The following is a 19,640-nucleotide window of genomic DNA, read 5'->3' as shown; positions in this document are numbered from 1 at the left end:
TGCCCAATCAAGAAAATGCTCTGGATCCAACCAGCAAATCAAAAGTCATCTAAAGACTAAAGCCACTTTCAAAAGACTTCATGCAATTGTAAAACACAATCTGATTTCCCTTTAGACAGAAAAGGGACACAAAAGCTAACGTTCATCTATTCACACCTCATAGCATGAATTGGTTTATCAGATCCTTTAGGGGGCACTGTGTATCTTTGTCAAAACTAGGAGTTGACCTTCCCACCAAAATGAAAATTTTAATTACAAAATGGAAGTAATTTTGAAAAAGTTAATATTATTTCCCATGAAACATGCATATATGAAGATGAAAGACTTCTTTGTGGGAGTCTTAAGATGTTTATCTCATGTATCCAAACCAGATGGAAATGAAGCTGATATAACAAACTACTGTTTGATTACATCACTTTCTTCTGTTTTGGCAATGATATTGGCCAGATGATCTGAGTATGTGGCAATTATTGTGCCTCCCAACTGATACATTTCCCTGTCTCTTGCATTCATTCATTCATTCATTCATTCATTCATTTATTGGATTTGTATGCCACCCCTTTCCGTAGACTCGGAGCGGCTAACAATGATAAAAACAGCATGTAACAATCCAATCCAATACTAAAATAACTAAAAAAAACCTTATTATAAAAACCAAACATACATACAGACATACCATGCGTAAATTGTAAAGGCCTAGGGGGAAAGAATATCTTAGTTCCCCCATGCCTGACAGCAGAGGTGGGTTTTAAGAAGTTTACGAAAGGCGAGGAGGGTGGGGGCAATTCTAATCTCTGGGAGGAGTTGGTTCCAAAGGACCGGGGCCGCCACAGAGAAGGCTCTTCCCCTGGGTCCCGCCAAACAACATTGTTTAGTTGACGGGACCCGGAGAAGGCCCACTCTGTGGGACTTAACTGGTCACTAGGATTTGTGCAGCAGAAGGCGGTCCCTGAGATAATCTGGTCCGGTGCCATGAAGACCTTCCAATCTGTTTAAAGGCAGTAAGCGTCAATTGCTTTCCTTCCCATTTATGGACATAGTTTCTATTTGTAGATATTTTGAATAAACCCACCTTATAATTTACACTTCAGAATTTTATTAATTCATTTCTATCCCACTTTTATTATTTTTACAAATTTTCTGCCTTGAGTTATTACAAATAACTCAAGGCAGCAAATATATCTAACATACTTTCCTCCTCCTGTTTTCTCTACAATAACATCCCTGTGAGGTGAATTTGGCTGAGAGAGAATAACTGGATTAAAGTCATCCAGGTGGCTTGCATAGCTAAATTGGGATTTGAAGTCCCAGTCTCCTTTCTAGCTTGGTAGAACAAACTGGCTCTGTGAAATTTCCTTATCTTGCTGTATTCAGCACTTTCCCCAGGATCGCTGAACATTCCTTGTTCATATATCCAATGGTCTCTGTCCATATATCCAAAGTGGGGGGAATTAGCTGATGGACTCTAGCAGAATTGTATTTGACCATCGTTCTGGATGAGAACTTCATAAGGAGAAAATGGGTGCCTCTTTCATGTTCGGTGCTGCATGTTGAATGGCTGATTGTCTAGTAACTTCCATAAGTTCATCAAATTTAGAGATTATTAGATGGCATTAATAGGTAGTAAATGGGGAAACAAATGAATTCTCTGTCTTCCTGCTGGCATAAAGATGGATACATTGGTTTTAAATCTCAAAGATATGCCATTAGTAATCTCAGTTATGCTGCAACCTCATAAACTATGATCACAACGTTTGGATTCATTCTACGGCTGAGATGTTCCCAACTTTCAGAGCTGTTGTCTCTATCAAATGTTTCCTTTGCTATTGTAATGACATGATATCTTTCACATATCACAGCACTCACTTGTATCTTGCTATGCCCTGTTCAGGTTAGATATCTGGGATTCAGCAACTGAATTCAGCAGAGTGATGAAGTTCAGGGAGAGAACTGCCACGTTTGTTTGTTTGTTTGACTCAACTCATACACATGTAACTCCGAATGGTTGACAACATTAAAAATCCACAATTCAAAATCTATACTCATGATAGCAAACCTATGGCATGTATGCCACAGGTGGCACGCAGTGCCTTCTCTGTGGACACGCAAGCCGTCACCCCAGTTCAAATCTGCCACATGCGCACGCATCTCCCACAGGCCAGCTGGTCAACGGGTGTCTGCATGGGTGGGGTGTATGCAGTAATGGGCAGCCAACATTTTTACTGCCGCACTGTGGGTGTGGCTTATTTTGTGGGTGTGGCTTAATGATCATGTGACTGGGTAGGAGCTGCTTGCCCACCATGTAACCAGGTGGGAGTGGCTTGAACGATCATCATCGTTCAAGTGAACTATTAAATTCTCGACTTACAACCTTACCAGTGTCGCTCGCTGGAGTGACAATTTGCTTCACGTTTTCTGCACTCTCCTTCCTGGGTCGCCCCCCCTCCAGCTGGGTAGCTAGGTGAACGGGTGCTGCCAGAAGCATAAATGCTACCAGCGCCGCTTCCACCCACACCTTCTGCTTGGTGGTCGTGTGAGGCTGGAGGAGAGCCCGGCAGGAGAGAAGGAAGCTCGTCCAAGGCCATGGAGGAGGAAAGAGGAAAAAAGCAAGGAGCACAGATGCTGCAGCAGCGGCAGGGGGAAAAAGAGCTGAGCCCAGACCAGTAATCCAGGAAGCGACAGCCGCCGATCAGCTGGAGCTGTGCACACATCTTCATTTCTGCCGGTGGAACTGTATTCCACTCCGTCCTGCCTGCTGCCCACCCCACATGCACAGAGGCAGGGAATGTGTGCATTCACGAGGGCGGGGGCATGTGGAAGGCACATTTACTTACTTACTTACTTACTTACTTACTTACTTACTTACTTACTTACTTACTTACTTACTTACTTATTTGATTTCTATGCCACCTTTCTCCTAAGACTCAGGGCAGCTCACAACATGCACATGTGCAGGGGCTGTGCATGCATGTGCGGGGGTGGGATGCGTGTTGGGTTTGTGTGCGCATTTTGCTTTGGGCACTTGGTCCAGGAAAGGTTAGCAATCAATGATCTATATCATCCCCATGGCAACAGCACAATCAATCCCTTTATTGGCTCCATCCCCATTCATGATTTCCAGGCCCGCTGACAAAGACCACATTTTCAGTGCTTTTAGAAAAGCAGCAGAGTGGACGAATGTGAGAAACCCCCCTCCCACAGAAGAATGAAATAATTTGGGAAATATTAAAAACGCTAGAATATTATATTTCCTTAAAGGAGAAGTGGGAAACCACGTTTTTTAGAGACAGAAAGGAGTCCCCAGTCTTTCTTAATAGTCCACAACAGATGCCAGCCTTATGGAGAAAAAGAGCTTATTGAAAGAGGAAGCCAACTATGTAGATGGCTCTATACATAAGCAAAGCAAATATTGCAGGCAGAAATCCATTCAAGACAGATTGTTTCCAAACTCCTTGCAGCACAGTTTGACAGCTAACAAATGCAAAATGGTAATATAGTATAGCAGCCCCTCACCCACAATTAGCCACAATAGGAATTGCCCACACACCCTTTCAGAAAACAAGCCCCTTCATTGCACGCACACACACAAACACATACATAAACACATACATAAACACACACACACACTCTCACACTCTCACACTCCTCTGCAGTATTTCAGGACCTGTATAAAAATCCTGGTACTCATCTTGATAATTTTCAGCTGACCCAGAACTGCATGTTGTCTTTGTGTGTGGTTCGGTTCATCCTTAAACTTTCTTTCCAATCAGCCTCCATTTTCCTGGATCTGAAACAGATGGATTTTCCTTCCAACAGGAATAACTGTACTAAGAGGGGTAGGGAGGTGGGGGGGGTGGAATGATGTTCCATAGAGAAATGCCCACCACCAAATGTACATCCATGATACATCCCCCTCAGAGAGGGTCCGCAACTTGGGCGTCCTCCTCGATCCACAGCTGACATTGGAACATCATCTTTCAACTGTGGCGAGGAGGGCGTTTGCCCAGGTTCGCCTGGTGCACCAGTTGCGGCCCTATTTGTACAGGGAGTCATTGCTCACAATCACTCATGCCCTCGTCACCTCGCGGTTCGATTACTGCAATGCTCTCTACATGGGGCTACCTTTGAAAAGTGTTCGGAAACTTCAGATCGTGCAGAATGCGACCGCGAGAGCCATCGTAGGGCTTCCTAGATTCGCCCACGTTTCTGCAACACTCCGCGGCCTGCACTGGCTGCCGATCGGTTTCCGGTCACAATTCAAAGTGTTGGTAATGACCTTTAAAGCCCTACATGGCATTGGGCCAGAATACATCCGGAACCGCCTTCTACCGCACGAATCCCAACGGCTGATAAGGTCCCACAGAGTTGGCCTTCTCCGGGTTCCGTCGACCAAACAATGTCGTTTGGCGGGCCCCAGGGGAAGAGCCCGGCCCTCTGGAATCAACTCCCCCCAGAGATTAGAACGGCCCCCACCCTCCTTGTCTTTCGCAAATTACTCAAGACCCACCTTTGTCGCCAGGCATGGGGGAGTTAGGATATTCCTTCCCCTAGGCCATTACAAGTTATGTATGGTATGTTTGTGTGTATGTTTGGTTTTTATAATAAGGGTTTTTAGTTGTTTTATTAAATTGGATTCTTACATGTTGTTTTTTTATCATTGTTGTTAGCCACCCCGAGTCTGCGGAGAGGAGCGGCATACAAATCCAAAAATAAATAAATGATAGATGGAACCTGTATTATAACCTGTTTTCCTGTCCTGGTGGGCCAAGTGGATGTATGGAGGCCAGGCAAACACAAACATTTTAAGCAAATACCAATTTCTGGTTATCCCAGAGTCACATTGCAAACCCTTATTTGTTGTGGGAGTTTCTCACAATTCCCTTTTGCTCTCCTCTGACCTGGCATGTCATATTTTCCACCCCATTAGAATTCATCATACGTTGACCTCACCCACATAGGATTGACTTTGCATCCCATCCAATTGCTATGCCAACAGCATATTTCTTTTGGAAGCAAGCTGCTGCAACACACGCTGTATTGATTAACCCCACCTCCTGCAAACATGTCTGCTTCCTGCCTATAGGTACACTACCATACTAGGCTGCATTTCCTTGCAATATAATTCCAACAGTGCATTGCTATTGCCCATAGCCAGGCACCTCTCCTCAGGAGCCAGTAGAATGAGATATGCAAAACACAGCTGATCTTGAGATTCTGCTGCCTTTCTGAGCTGCAATTCCACTCTACAGAGATTGCTTTGTAAGCTTTTGGAATTGTGCCTGCTACTATGCGCATTCTTCCCATAGCCACAACCATCAACCATCAAGCACACAACAAAGGAAGGGTCACTACTTCCAGGTATTCCTCCAGTACAGCACTCAGCATTAGAATACCAGGAATTACATTAGCCTTACTTGCTGCGCTAATATAGTTATGGGCACAAGATAATAATAATAATAATAATAATAATAATAATAATAATAATAATAACAACAATAACAACAATAAATATAATAATAATAATAATATCAACAACAACAATAAATATAATAATAATAATAGGAATAATAATAATAATAATAATAATAATAATAATAATAATAATAATTTCTTAGATTTGCATGCCGCCCCTCTCCGAAGACTCGGGGCGGCTTACAACAACATAAACAGTGTACAAATCCAATTTTAAAAAATACAATTTAAAACCCTTATAATAAAATAATCACACAATCCAATCAAACCATATACCAACCTTGACAACTGGTGTGTGTGTTAATTTCCCCATGCCTGGTGGCAAAGATGAGTTTTTAATAACTTACGAAAGGCGAGGAGGGTGGGGGCAGTCCTAATCTCAGGGGGGAGTTGGTTCCAGGGGGCCGGGGCCGCCACAGAGAAGGCTCATCCCCTGGGTCCCACCAGATGACATTGTTTAGTCTACGGGACCCGGAGAAGGCCAACTCTGTGGGACCTAAGATCTTGCTGTATAGATTCAGCCAAACCTAACTTCAGTTAATAATGTATAATGAATTGATGCTTGAATGCTACTTTGAAAATTGTACCAATAATCGAGCTTGCCACTTGCTTATTCTATTAAAGATGAAAATTATGTGTCCCTGCAAAGCTTGTTTTTAAGGGCTATGCTGAAGGTTATGTGCAGTGAAAAGCTACCAAAATTTTTACTACCACACTGTGGGCGAAGCTTATGCAGGATGGCCTGCATTTTCTTTCATCTTTCAGTGCAAATTGGGTACTCTGGGTTGGAGCTCCATTTTCACTACCCCACTTGTTCCACCCACCCACCGGTCCGGGCAGCAGCCCACCCATGGTTATGTGTATAACTCAGTGATGGAAAACCTTTTTTTTCCAAAAGAGCATGCACATGCGCTATCTCACGTACGCGAGTGCCCACACTCATAATTCAAAGCCTGGGGAAGGCAAAAACTGCTTTCCCCATAGCCCAGAAGCCCTCTGGAGGCTGGAAACAACCTGTTTCCCAACTTCTGGTGGGCCCTGTAGGCTCGTGTTTTCCCCTCCCCAGGCTCCAAAGGCTTCCTTGGAGTCTGGGAAGGGTAAAAATGCCCTCTACCATCCCCCCCCAGAGGCCCTCTGGAAGCCAAAAATGCCCCCCAAGAGCCAAAAATCTGCTGGCCGGCACACACATGGACATTGGAGCTGAGCTAGGGCAATGGCTCGCGTGCCAGCAGATATGGCTCCGTCTCCCACCTGTGGCACCCGTGCCATAGATTCGCCATCACTGGTATAACTTCTCAGTTATTAAGTTGATATTTGCAGTCAGCTGACTGTAGATCTGTAGGTCAGCAGTTCAAATCTCATCACCAGCTCAAGGTTGACTCAGCCTTCCATCCTTCCGAGGTGGGTAAAATGAGGACCCAGATTGTGGGGGCCATAGGCTGGCTCTGTTAAAAAGTGCCATTGCTAACATGTTGTAAGCCGCCCTGAGTGTACGGAGAAGGGAGGCATAAAAATCAAATAAATAAATATACCTCTTGTAATAGAGTAGAACTAGAAGAGCCTAAAGATAAGCTGAACAACCGAACAAATCTTCTGTTCAGTAGAAGTTTACACATCTCCTGCATGTCATCATTGAATTCTGCCGCACGAATCCCAGCGGCCGGTTAAGTCCCACAGAGTTGGTCTTCTCCGGGTCCCATCGACTAAACAATGTCGTCAGGCGGGACCCAGGGGAAGAGCCTTTTCTGTGGTGGCTCCGACCCTCTGGAATCACCCCCCCCAGAGATTAGGACTGCCCCCACCCTCCTTGCCTTTCATAAACTCCTTAAAACCCACCTCTGTCGTCAGGCTTGGAGGAACTGAGACATCTCCCCCTCTTGCCTATGTAGTATGTATTTTATATATTGGGTGTATGTATTTTATATATTGGGTTTTTTTCTTTTTAGACTTTTTAATGTAAAACTGTTATTTTAGATTTTAATTACTAGATTTGTTACCATGTATTGTTTTTATCACTGTTGTGAGCCACCCCGAGTCTACGGAGAGGGGTGGCATACAAATCTAAATAATAATAATAATAATAATAATAATAATAATAATAATAATAATAATAATAATAATAATAGATAAATTAGTGAAATACGAAGATCTAAAAATTGAGCTGCAACGACTCTGGCATAAGCCAGTGAAAGTGGTCCCAGTGGTACTTGGTAAGCTGGGCACAGTGCCAAAGGATCTCAGCGGACATTTGAAAACCATTGGAATTGACAAAATCTCCGTCAATTGCAAAAGGCTGCTTTACTGGGATCGGCATACATAATTTGCCGCTACATCATGCAGTCCTAGGTGCTTGGGAAGCGCCCGACTGGTGATGAAATACGAAATCCAGCATAGTGATCTCGTTTGCTGTGCTGTACTGACATAATAATAATAATAATAATAATAATAATAATAATAATAATAATAATAATAATAATTAATAATAATTAATAATAATAATATAATAATATAATAATTAATAATAATAATAAGCATAATAATAATAATAATAATATATTGCTGTTGTAGTCTTGGTCAAGTGGTAAACATGAATAAATGAATTGATCCTAAGTGCATCATCTCAACCTAGGCAGGCATGTGGCTCTAAATGGGGGGTGGGTGGGAATCCCCCTATCTTTGAATTCCCCTGACACTTTAAAGCTCATGGAGTTTCTAGGTGTTGAAATGCAAATAAGCAGAACCCATTCTTGTAGCTCTCTCTTCCCTTAGGCTAGAAAACCTGTTGAACTATTGAGCAATCAAAAATGAAAAGTGTTAATGCTTCTAAGCAAACAACTGTGACAACAAAGCTATATGCATTGCTAATAGAGAAAAGCTGTGGCTGGATCGCTGCCAGATGATATCCTGCTATGAAAAAAAAAAGTGTTGCCTTTACAGCCAGTGTGTGTGTTACAGTCAATTCCATTCTGCCATCAAATACCTTCCACTTGATAGAATCAACTCTTTAGGAAAAAGGGCTGTAAATAAACATTTGATCTACTATTTCTGGTACAATGGCTATTTTTCATACAATGGCTGCCTTATGTGATTTATGCAGTGTGGAATTCCACCCTTGATGAATCCTGTCTATCAGGAATAAAAAGAAAACATTTTGCAGCCCATAAGTTTTATCTTCATATTTTTACTAAAACGTGTTAATAGTCCTTATCTTAGGAACTTCTTTGCTGCACTGTTAAGTATATCAAACTCAAACTTCATAGAGGAAATTTTGTTAATAAGAGAATACAGACAACAAGTAAATACAGTAGTCTTTTTTAAAAATCTCCTGAAAAAAACAGTCTAGTAACTTTACACAGTGTCATAACAAATCTTAGTCCTCAGCTGGCCAGAATAGCTTCTTTTTGTGCCAATTCAGGAAGCTCAAACTGCTCAAGGAGCTGCTGATCTGAGTTCTACCAAGGAATTAAGTCTGCCATCTGCACCCCTATAACTAACTGATTTGGCTCTGCAACCCAACAAGACATACATAAATTTCAGAGGATCTGTATACTGCATGAGTCAAAAAGAGGGCTGGGAAAAATATTTACAGAATCCTCGCATCCTAGACACAAATTGCTTAAACTCTTTTGTGGTTAGCTCTGGCCCAGCTCCTGCCCCAAGGACTGTGGATGTGAGGGAGACATTCACATGCTGCAGGCCTGTTTTGCCCCCCCCCCCGTGTGGAATCTGCTGATGAAGGCTCCTCTGACCAAGAAGACATGAGTGACAGGGAGGAGGAGAGTGTGGCAGACAGCTCAGAAGGAGATCAATTATCTAGCTCCTCCTTGGATTCAGAACAAGAGTTAATTATACAGCTACGCATGCGGAGAGCCATGCATAGGCAACAACAACTGAGAGATTATTATCAAATGAGGCCACCTGTGGTTAGGTGGGGCTGTGGTAATTAGTGAGGCTGCTATAAATAGCAGCCTGTGGGTTTGGCCATTGTGGAGGATTATCTGATCATTGTGTTTCGTGACTGCTTTACTGACTTTGACCTTTTGTGTGCTGATTTGTCCCTGCTTTGAAACTAAACCAGGGCAAAGTGTGTTTCAATTTGTGAAAAAAGAAGGACTGTGAATTGCCTCACAGCTGCAAGCTAAGTATCACAGAACTGATAAGGGACTTGTTCAAATTACCAGTTTGTTTGGAGACAAGTGCTCTTTGCTATACCAAAAGAGGGCTTAGTTTAAGTGAATTTTCATTATAAAGAACATGGTTTTGAATTTTAAAATCTGTGTGGGTCTGAAATTGTATCTGTGCATTTTTGGGAGGATTCTACCAGAGAGCTCGACAGAACAAACTCCTACCCTAAAAATGACACTGTAGAACACTGCACACCAGAACAACTAGACACAAGAACAGTTTTTTTCCTAATACCAACACTCTGCTAAACAAATAATTCCCTCACCACTGTCAATCTATTAACTGAGTAAAAATACATATTCATATTATTGTGAGGGTGCCATGGATCCAAGTTTAATTGTTCAATACAGGTAGTCCTCCAGTTACTGAGCCCAAAAGTTATATTGCTAATTGAAACATTTGTTAAGTGAGTTTGCCTTATTTTACTATTTTTCTTGTCATAGTTTACTTAGCATGGTTAAGTGAATTTGGATTCCGTATTGTCTTTGTTTGTCAGAAGATTTCAAATGATGATCACATGACCCTGGGACACTGCAACTATCATAACTATCTTTCCCGGGTCCCGTCGACTAAACAATGTTGTTTGGCGGGACCCAGGAGAAGAGCCTTCTCTGTGGCAGCCCCGACCCTCTGGAACCAGCTTCCCCCGGAGATTAGAACTGCCCCCACCCTCCTTGCCTTTCGTAAAGTTTTTAAGGCCCATCTCTGCCATCAGGCATGGGGGAACTGAGACATCGCCCATGGGCCTATACAGTATATACATGGTATGTTTGTGTGTATGTTTGCTTTTAATAATGGGGGTTTTAGCATTTTTTAAATTATTAGATTTGTTCTTACATTGTTTTTGTTATTGTTGTGAGCCGCCCCGAGTCTACGGAGAGGGGCGGCATACAAATCTAATAAATAATAATAATAATAATAATAATAATAATAATAATAATAATAATAATAAAAAATATGAGAAATGGTCATAAATCACTTTTTTCAGTGGCATTGTAACTTTGAATGGTCAGTAAATGAACTGTTGAAGTCATAGACTACCTATACTATATCTTACGTTGGTCTTCCTATTTCATCCAAAGAGAAGAATGCTATTTCAAGTTTACTCTCCCTTTACTCTTTGACACAGCAATGGATATTTGGAACATCTGTTAAACGAGGTTCTTCTAGCCAGCTGCTTCTGTTTCCCTATTATTTTCCCAAAATACTTCTTCCAACCCATGGGGGCTCTGGCAGCTCTAGATTGGTATTTTATTTTTCAAATGGTTAAAATTGTCAGTCTGCTATACACACACATTTATAAGCAAAATGTTGGCATTGCTAAAGTAACCTGATCCTACGCAGCTTCTGCTCAGGCAATCTCACACTACTCACAAGAGCCTACAAAACTTTTGCCAGACCCATCCTAGACTACTGCTCATCTGTCTGGAACCCATATCACATCTCAGACATCAACACCCTTGAAAATGTCCAAAGATATTTCACCAGAAGAGCCCTTCACTCCTCCACTCGAAACAGAATATCCTACCAAAATAGACTAACAATCCTGGGCCTAGAAAGCCTAGAACTACGGCGCCTAAAACACGATTTGAGTATTGCCCACAAGATCATATGCTGCAACGTCCTACCGGTCAATGACTACTTCAGCTTCAACCGCAACAACACAAGAGCACGCAACAGATTCAAACTTAATATTAACCGCTCCAAACTTGACTGTAAAAAATATGATTTCAACAATCGAGTTATCGAAGCGTAGAACTCATTGCCGGACTCAATTGTGTCAACCCCTAACCCCCAACACTTCTCCCTTAGACTCTCCCCGATTGACCTCTCCAGGTTCCTAAGAAGCCAGTAAGGGGCGTACATAAGTGCACTGATGTGCCTTTCGTCCCCTGTCCAATTGTCTTTCCTTTCTCTCACTTATCATATATATTTTCTTTCTTTCATATATCCTCTCCTCTAAGCCCACTTTACCCTTATATATATTACTACATGTCTATTTTTCTTCCTATATATTGTGTATTGGACAAATGAATGAATAAATAAAATAAATAAATAAAAGTGGCTTTTATACCTACTATCTTACAGATCTATTTCCTATCCATTCAAGGCAGCCCTTGACTCAAATAACAAACTGTGACCTTGGAAAAGTATGGAATGACACTGAAATTAATCATATAAATTCTCTTCCTATTGCTTATGTGACGTTATCTTTCACTTGATTAAAAAAAAAATTACATTTTTATTTTAGCTTTAATTCTGAACCGTTTCCTGCCTTCTTTAACCACTCTGTGGTTTATCCTTTCCTACCAAGGTGATGGGAGACAAAGCCTAACGGAATTTGCTTTCCCTGGATGGTTGAAATAAGAGAAACACAACTTTCAACCTGCCTCATTCAGGGGCTGAGAACATGATTGAGATGACATAATGGAGACAGGCCAAAAAACATCTTCAGCTATGGTTAGGGGGAAATGTGGTTAGGCAATAACCCCAGAGGGAGAGAAAAATCACATCCTGATCAATTAAATAGCATCTGATGGAGTTGCTTACAACTTCTCTCAGCTGTGGCGAGGGGGGCGTTTGCCCAGGTTCGCCTGGTGCACCAGTTGCGGTCCTATCTGGACCGGGACTCATTGCTCACAGTCACTCATGCCCTCATCACCTCGAGGTTCGACTACTGTAATGCTCTCTACATGGGGCTACCTTTGAAAAGTGTTCGGAAACTTCAGATCGTGCAGAATGCAGCTGCAAGAGCAGTCATGGGCTTACCCAGGTATGCCCATGTTTCACCATCACTCCGCAGTCTGCATTGGCTGCCGATCAGTTTCCGGTCACAATTCAAAGTGTTGGTTATGACCTTTAAAGCCCTTCATGGCATCGGACCAGAATATCTCCGAGACCGCCTTCTGCCGCACGAATCCCAGCGACCGATTAGGTCCCACAGAGTGGGCCTCCTCCGGGTCCCGTCAACTAAACAATGTCGGTTGGCGGGCCCCAGGGGGAGAGCCTTCTCTGTGGCGGCACCGACTCTCTGGAACCAACTTCCCCCGGAGATCAGAACTGCCCCTACTCTTCCTGCCTTCCGTAAACTCCTCAAAACCCACCTTTGCCGCCAGGCATGGGGGAACTAAACATCTCCCCCTGGGCACATTTAATTTATACATGGTATGCCTGTGTGTGTGTCTGTTAGTATATGGGGTTTTTTAAATCTTTAAATATTTTAATTAATTGAATTATTTATGATTTCTTTTACACTTGTTGTGAGCCGCCCCGAGTCTTCGGAGAGGGGCGGCATACAAATCCAAATAATAAACTTGAGAACCAGTTTGGTCCAGTAAGGCACCAGACTAGAAAGCAAGAGGCTGTGAGTTCAAGTCCCACCTTAGACATGAAAACTAGCTGGGCCAGAAACTCTCACAGTCCAATTCATCTCACAGGATTGTTGTTTTTTGCAAGGTGTCAGGTGTTGTTTTTTTTGCATATATTCATTGCCTTGAATTATTTGTAAAAAAAAGAAAAAAAAGAATTATATTTCCCATAAAGAAATATAAAGGGGAGAGGTCTATCTTATACCGCAAGGCATGGGGGAGTTGAGACACCTTTCCCCCGGCTATTTTAAATTTTGTTTTATGTTTGGTATGAATGTGTTGTTTGGTTTTTTAAATATGATAGGGTTTTATATGTTTTTTAATATTAGATTTGTTCTACTATAATATTGTTTTTATTATTGTTGTGAGCCACCCCGAGTCTTCGGAGAGGGGCGGCATACAAATCTAATAAATTATTATTATAATTATTATTATTATTATCTACAATAGACCTCTCTCCTTTTCTAAGAGGTCTGTAAGGGGCGTGTATAAGTGCCCCTTCATGCCTACTGTCCCTATCCTAATGTCTTTTTATCTTTTCTATCTCTACTTTATACTTATATTATGTTAAACATACTACAATACTATATTTGTATGACAAATAAATAAATAAAATAAAATAAATAAACTTTCTATATTCATGCATTGTTTTCTATAATGAATCAATCAATCCAGTGTCCATTGTAAATTTCCTATGCATGAGCCTTCGGTGGGTGATGTAGGCTGGGAATTGCTTCTCACCATGCTGCCTTAGAATTCTGGGAGTTGTAGGTATTATTCGTTGTGACACTCTCAGACTGGAAATGACTAGCAGAGAGCATATTCTGCCACATACAGGACTATTGATCATCAGGTCTTTTGGGTTCACCTTTGCCCCTTAGTATTTTGTGTAATAAACAACCCAATACTTCCCTTTGGCTGCACATTAAGATTACAAGTATGGAGCAACCTGTCTTTCAGGAAACTGAACTATATGTCATTACTGTACTGATCTTGTGATAAAGGACCAAATAAGACCGGAAACACCAGGGCTGTGTTGACATAGTGGTTTACTGAATTAGTTCAATTGCCTAGATTTGCAAAAGAAATTGAAACATATTGTTGGATTTGTCCAATAAAAAAGCCACAAATTAGACAACTCTAAATATTTCCCCAGCAATTTTTACCCCTCTCTTTTAAAAACAGTTTGAAGCCAACTATGATAGTCTTCCCTGCTGCCAATCTTGAAACACAGAGAACAGCTAGAGAACAATGGCATTTTTTTTTTAAAAAAAAACCCTATTCAGTTGATGCTAAATCTGCTGACACCACAGCCCCTAGAAAAGAAAAGAAAATCCCTCCAGGCTATGCTTCTACAACAAAATAAAATGTATTTCTCACATTTTCTGGACATTGCATTTCTCTGGTCTTTTGCACTAACATCTGAGTGGTATTTTTGAAAGCCGGCTGGATGACCTTGAGCCAGTCGACCTCTCTCAACCTATCCCACCTCACAGGGTTGTTGTTGGGGGAAAATAGAGGGAGGTTGGTTCACTGCCTTGAATTATTTATAAAATTAATAAAGGCAGGAAATACATTGCATGCATGCATGCATACATACATAAGGGGAATATATGTGTGGGAAGAAATATCCATCTGGTTCAGTTCCAAGCTGGGAAAAAGACACTGGAAACAAAAAGGCCAATTGGGAAGATGGTTCACTGATGAAGCAGAACCAACAGTGTTTATGGTCCTGGCGCAACTGACAAAATGGAGTTGAGAGTGGGCTTTGTATTTGAGTTCCTCTTCCTGTGCAAGAACATGTCCTTTAGTATTCTATTGGCTGTTATCAGATTCCTGTGGGGTCATGTAGGGGTCATAGCTGGCTCTATAGGCAAAAGAAGAAATTAAAATCCTGGATTTTAATTTGTCTGAGCTAATTTTGTCGATGTTTTGTCAAGATGAAGTCCAAGCTGAAATCCACAAGTCTTAAAAATTTACTTAGAACATTGGGATGGGGCTTGTGCTCTGAAAGGGCAATTGCTATTGTGGCTTAATGGTTTTTGTCTTGTGTTGGCTCTTGAGTGGGGGGTTGTTTCTAATCCTATCCCATTCTGCCTTTGTTCCAACTTTGCTTCAGGGAGTTTCAAAATATCCTGTCTTGAATTGATTTCTGCCTGCTGCATTTGCTTTGCTTATGAATAGAGCTACCTAGATACTTGTCTTCTTTTTTCAATAAGCTCTTTATCTCTTAAGCTTTGTTGTCTGCTGTGGGCTATTAAGAAAGCTTTGGAGGCTATTTCCTACCTCTAAAAAAAACATGTTTCTCTGTTTCTCATTTCGGGAAATATAATATTCTGCCTTTTAAAAATATTCCTCAAAATATTTTATTCTTCTAGGAGGGGGAGGCTTCCTGCACATACAATACCAGCAATGGGTTGCTCCCTGTTTGGCCAAGTTCTGCAAACCGTAGTGGCGGCAGCGGAAGGCTCTGCCCAACCGCCTGGGACGCATCTGCACATGCACAGAGGCGCTGCACATGTGCAAATCAGTAGCAACAGTAGTTTAGAACCCACTACTAATACATACATACATACATACTTTCATACATACATACATACATACATACATACATACATACATACATACATACATACATATATACATACATAGTTTTCAAAGTGACTACAAGCAAAACAGTACCTTATGCAACCAAATGTTGTTCATTGTACTTTCTAACATAACTATTTGTTGCCATAGGACAGGAGAACATACTACATTATGAATTCAAGCTGCTTTAATAGTTTGGAGATCCTTTCCAATTTCCTAGGTATGTAGTAGGCCTTTAGAAAGGCACTTAAGAAAGGATCTGTCTTCAGGCACTTGAGTCAGGATACAGCTCCTAATTAATATGAGATAGTGTGTTTTATTTTTGATTGTGCTTTATGTTGTGTGTTGTTGGTTTTGAATTTTTGATTAATTTATTTGTAGTCTGCCTAGAGCAGGGGTCTCCAACCTTGGCAGCTTGTGGACTTCAACTCCCAGAATTCCTCAGGACAAATAAAGGGAAATATTGAAGACAAATAAAGGGAAATATTTCTTCACCCAGAGGGTCATTGGTTTATTGAATTCACTTCCAGAAGAGGTCGTGACAGCTGTCAGCCTTGATAGCTTCAAGGCAGGATCAGACAGATTCATGGATGCCAAGTGTATCGGTGGTTATTGAAACGGATGTCCATGTGCCGCCTCTATGTTGGTTGAGGCAGGCAGGATTCCCTTGAGTACCATTTGTTGGGGGTCAAGGGAAAGGGAGGGTTTTGCCTCCTCTTTCTGCTCAAGATCTCCATGTACAAATTGGTGGGCCACTGTGTGACACAAATTTATTTTTTATTTATGTATTTATTTTGTCCAATACATAATAATATACAATGAAGCTTATAGAGATATAGTAGAGAAGATATAGGAGATATAGGAGAGACTATAGAACAGGGGACAGAAGGCACTCTAGTGCGCTTATGTATGCCCCTTACTGACCTCTTAGGAATCTGGAGAGGTCAACCGTGGATAGTCTAAGGGTAAAGTGTTGGGGGTTAGGGGATGATACTGCGGAGTCCGGTAATGCTGGACTCGGTGGGCTTTGGCCTGATTCAGCAGGGCTCTTCTTATGTTCTTATGTTCTCAGCCAGCAAAGGGCCAGAAATACGTAAAGTGATTCTGATTTGCATTGCCTTACTTTCATGAGGTCACTAAGTCTAGCATTTTGAAGGTGCCTTACATAGCATGTTATTAGGACTGTAAGCAGTTGTGGAGAGTGTAATAGGGCAAAGAGTTAAAATGGGTCATCTTTCAAATCTGTATAGTCATGTGATGTTATGACACTCAAGTAAATTGGGAGTAGAAAGGACCTCACCCAAACGAAACAAAAGTTTCAAAGGACAAGAAATGTTTCACCCTTGTTTAGCAGAGAGCTAAAGAGCAATGTATGGTTTTAGTTAGTAACACAGAAATGAGGAAATGCATCTAATACTTTCTTCTTCTTCTTTTTTTAGTAAGAGTGTGATTCTTAACATGTAGCTGGCTGGGAAGGGTTGGTGAGCAAAGGGGAAGAAAATACTGTATATATAACTATGGCAAGAAAGCGGCTTTTCCCAGACACATGGCCACAATTTTTATTTTATACTGTTTGAATATTTTTAATTTTAATATATAGTGTTAATTTGACATTAAAATGGTTACATATGTGCAGTCAGGCGGTAGGGAAAACAAGTAGGATGCTTGGCTGCATAGCTAGAGGTATAACAAGCAGGAAGAGGGAGATTATGATCCCGCTATATAGAATGCTGGTGAGACCACATTTGGAATAACACTGTGTTCAGTTCTGGAGACCTCACCTACAAAAAGATATTGACAAAATTGAACAGGTCCAAAGACGGGCTACAAGAATGGTGGAAGGTCTGAAGCATAAAACGTATCAGGAAAGACTTAATGAACTCAATCTGTATAGTCTGGAGGACAGAAGGAAAAGGGGGGACATGATCAAAACATTTAAATATATTAAAGGGTTAAATAAGGTCCAGGAGGGAAGTGTTTTTAATAGGAAAGTGAACACAAGAACAAGGGGACACAATCTGAAGTTAGTTGGGGGAAAGATCAAAAGCAACATGAGAAAATATCATTTTACTGAAAGAGTAGTAGATCCTTGGAACAAACTTCCAGCAGACGTGGTAGATAAATCCACAGTAACTGAGTTTAAACATGCCTGGGATAAACATATATCCATCCTAAGATAAAATACAGAAAATAGTATAAGGGCAGACTAGATGGACCATGAGGTCTTTTTCTGCCATCAGACTTCTATGTTTCTATGTTTCTACATATGTGTGTTTTTAATGTAACAACAATGAAAGCAATTCTTAAACCACAATATAACTGTGGCATTAAATAACCTTTCAGCTAATATTTTCCCCAGTTTTTCTGATATCTCTGACAAAAGGTATAATCTATAAATATGTTCCTTCTGCTAACTAAATTAATTATTTTCTTTTTTTTTATTTATAAAGTTTTATTTACAAGGATATATACAGTAAATACATTGAGGTACAGACAGCAATAGATAAACAAAATTTGTATGTCAAATTTTAGGCAATATGCATTGACCAAAGACAGAAGACAAAATAGAATAGAACGAAACAATCAGAGATAGGAAAAACAAACAAACACACAGGACATACAAAAAAACCAAAAAAACCCAATCAAACAAGGGCGGGCGAGTGTACGGTAGATCTGTATTGAAAATATGAACTGAAAATATTTTCAATAGCTCATTACAATATAGCTAATATTCTAAATTATGGATAAGTAAATGGAGTGTTGCATATAGCGAAGCCAAGAGATTTTGAGTAGATCATTTTAGGTTTTTTAACCTATAACTTTATCTCATTTATCTGTTACAAAAAGGAGGGTTTTGACACCAGAAATATATCTATATATCTATATACTTGGGATTATTTAATGTTTAATGGGCAAGTTCTTTTTTTCTAGCCAGCGATAAAAGGGATCCCAGCAATTGTTAAATAGGGATTGGTCATAATTATTTTCAAAGTGATGCTCCATAATAAAATATAATACACTCAAAAGAAGGGCTAATGTTTAATCTTGTCTTTTGGGATCATCAAAAATAAAAACTTTGCAACGATGCATATAAAAAAAACTAATACTAACAAAGAAACCTTAATTGGTGGTTTAAACTTGAACGGTTAGCAGCCAAACTCTGTCCATTTCTATTATTTTAATAAAAATCATAAGTCTTATTCCCCATGTATAGTGGATTTACAAGGGTAATCCCAATTCAGATGACTCATGAACTGGGGAGTAGGATTGGGCTGGAACTTGCTATCTTTTCTTACTATCAGTGCACTTGATCTTCTGTTCAAAGCTATAACTGTTCAAAGGTTATGAGGGAAAAATGTTCTACATGCCTTCTTCAGACTTGATTCAGAAGATCAGATGAATAAAATAAGGAATGACAGCCTAAGACTCTCTATGGATTTAAATGTGATTGACATAGTAACAATTGACCAGAATCCACATCTCTTTTCCAACTTGCCAGTTCCAGATGTGGAAAGATTTTCCAAGCAGAATGAAACATTAATTGTAAGCTTAAACATTATTTATAAACTGCAGTCCCTGAGTTCTCACAACACTCTGAGCCAAAACTGAATAAAACATATAAAACCTTTAACCTTAGGCTATCTGCAATTGATCTCTCCTCCTTTCTAAGAGGTCTTGCATAAGCGCACCATTGTGCCTACCATCCCTGTCCTATTGTCTAATTTTTATCATTACTTATCTAATGTTTTATATGTACAAATTATCACCCTATAATTGTTTGACAAATAAATAAATAAAATAAATAAAATATATAATGGCTTAAAATGAACTGTATACCAACAACCAGAATTTCTCAAACTTATTTTTGCATCCCTGTGACTGTCTGAATAGAGCTATTAAGGAAAAGGTCCATGAAACAACTACAGTTATATTAGATCAGAAAACCTTTGAAAAAGAAAAAAGAAAATTCACCCACAAAATTTGAAATGTCTGTTTTCTCAAGGTTTAAATGTTGTTTCCAAGTTC

The sequence above is a fragment of the Erythrolamprus reginae genome, chromosome Z, assembly GCF_031021105.1.
Source record: "Erythrolamprus reginae isolate rEryReg1 chromosome Z, rEryReg1.hap1, whole genome shotgun sequence".
NCBI lineage: Eukaryota > Metazoa > Chordata > Lepidosauria > Squamata > Dipsadidae > Erythrolamprus > Erythrolamprus reginae.
Note: the sequence above shows the minus strand (reverse complement) of the source record.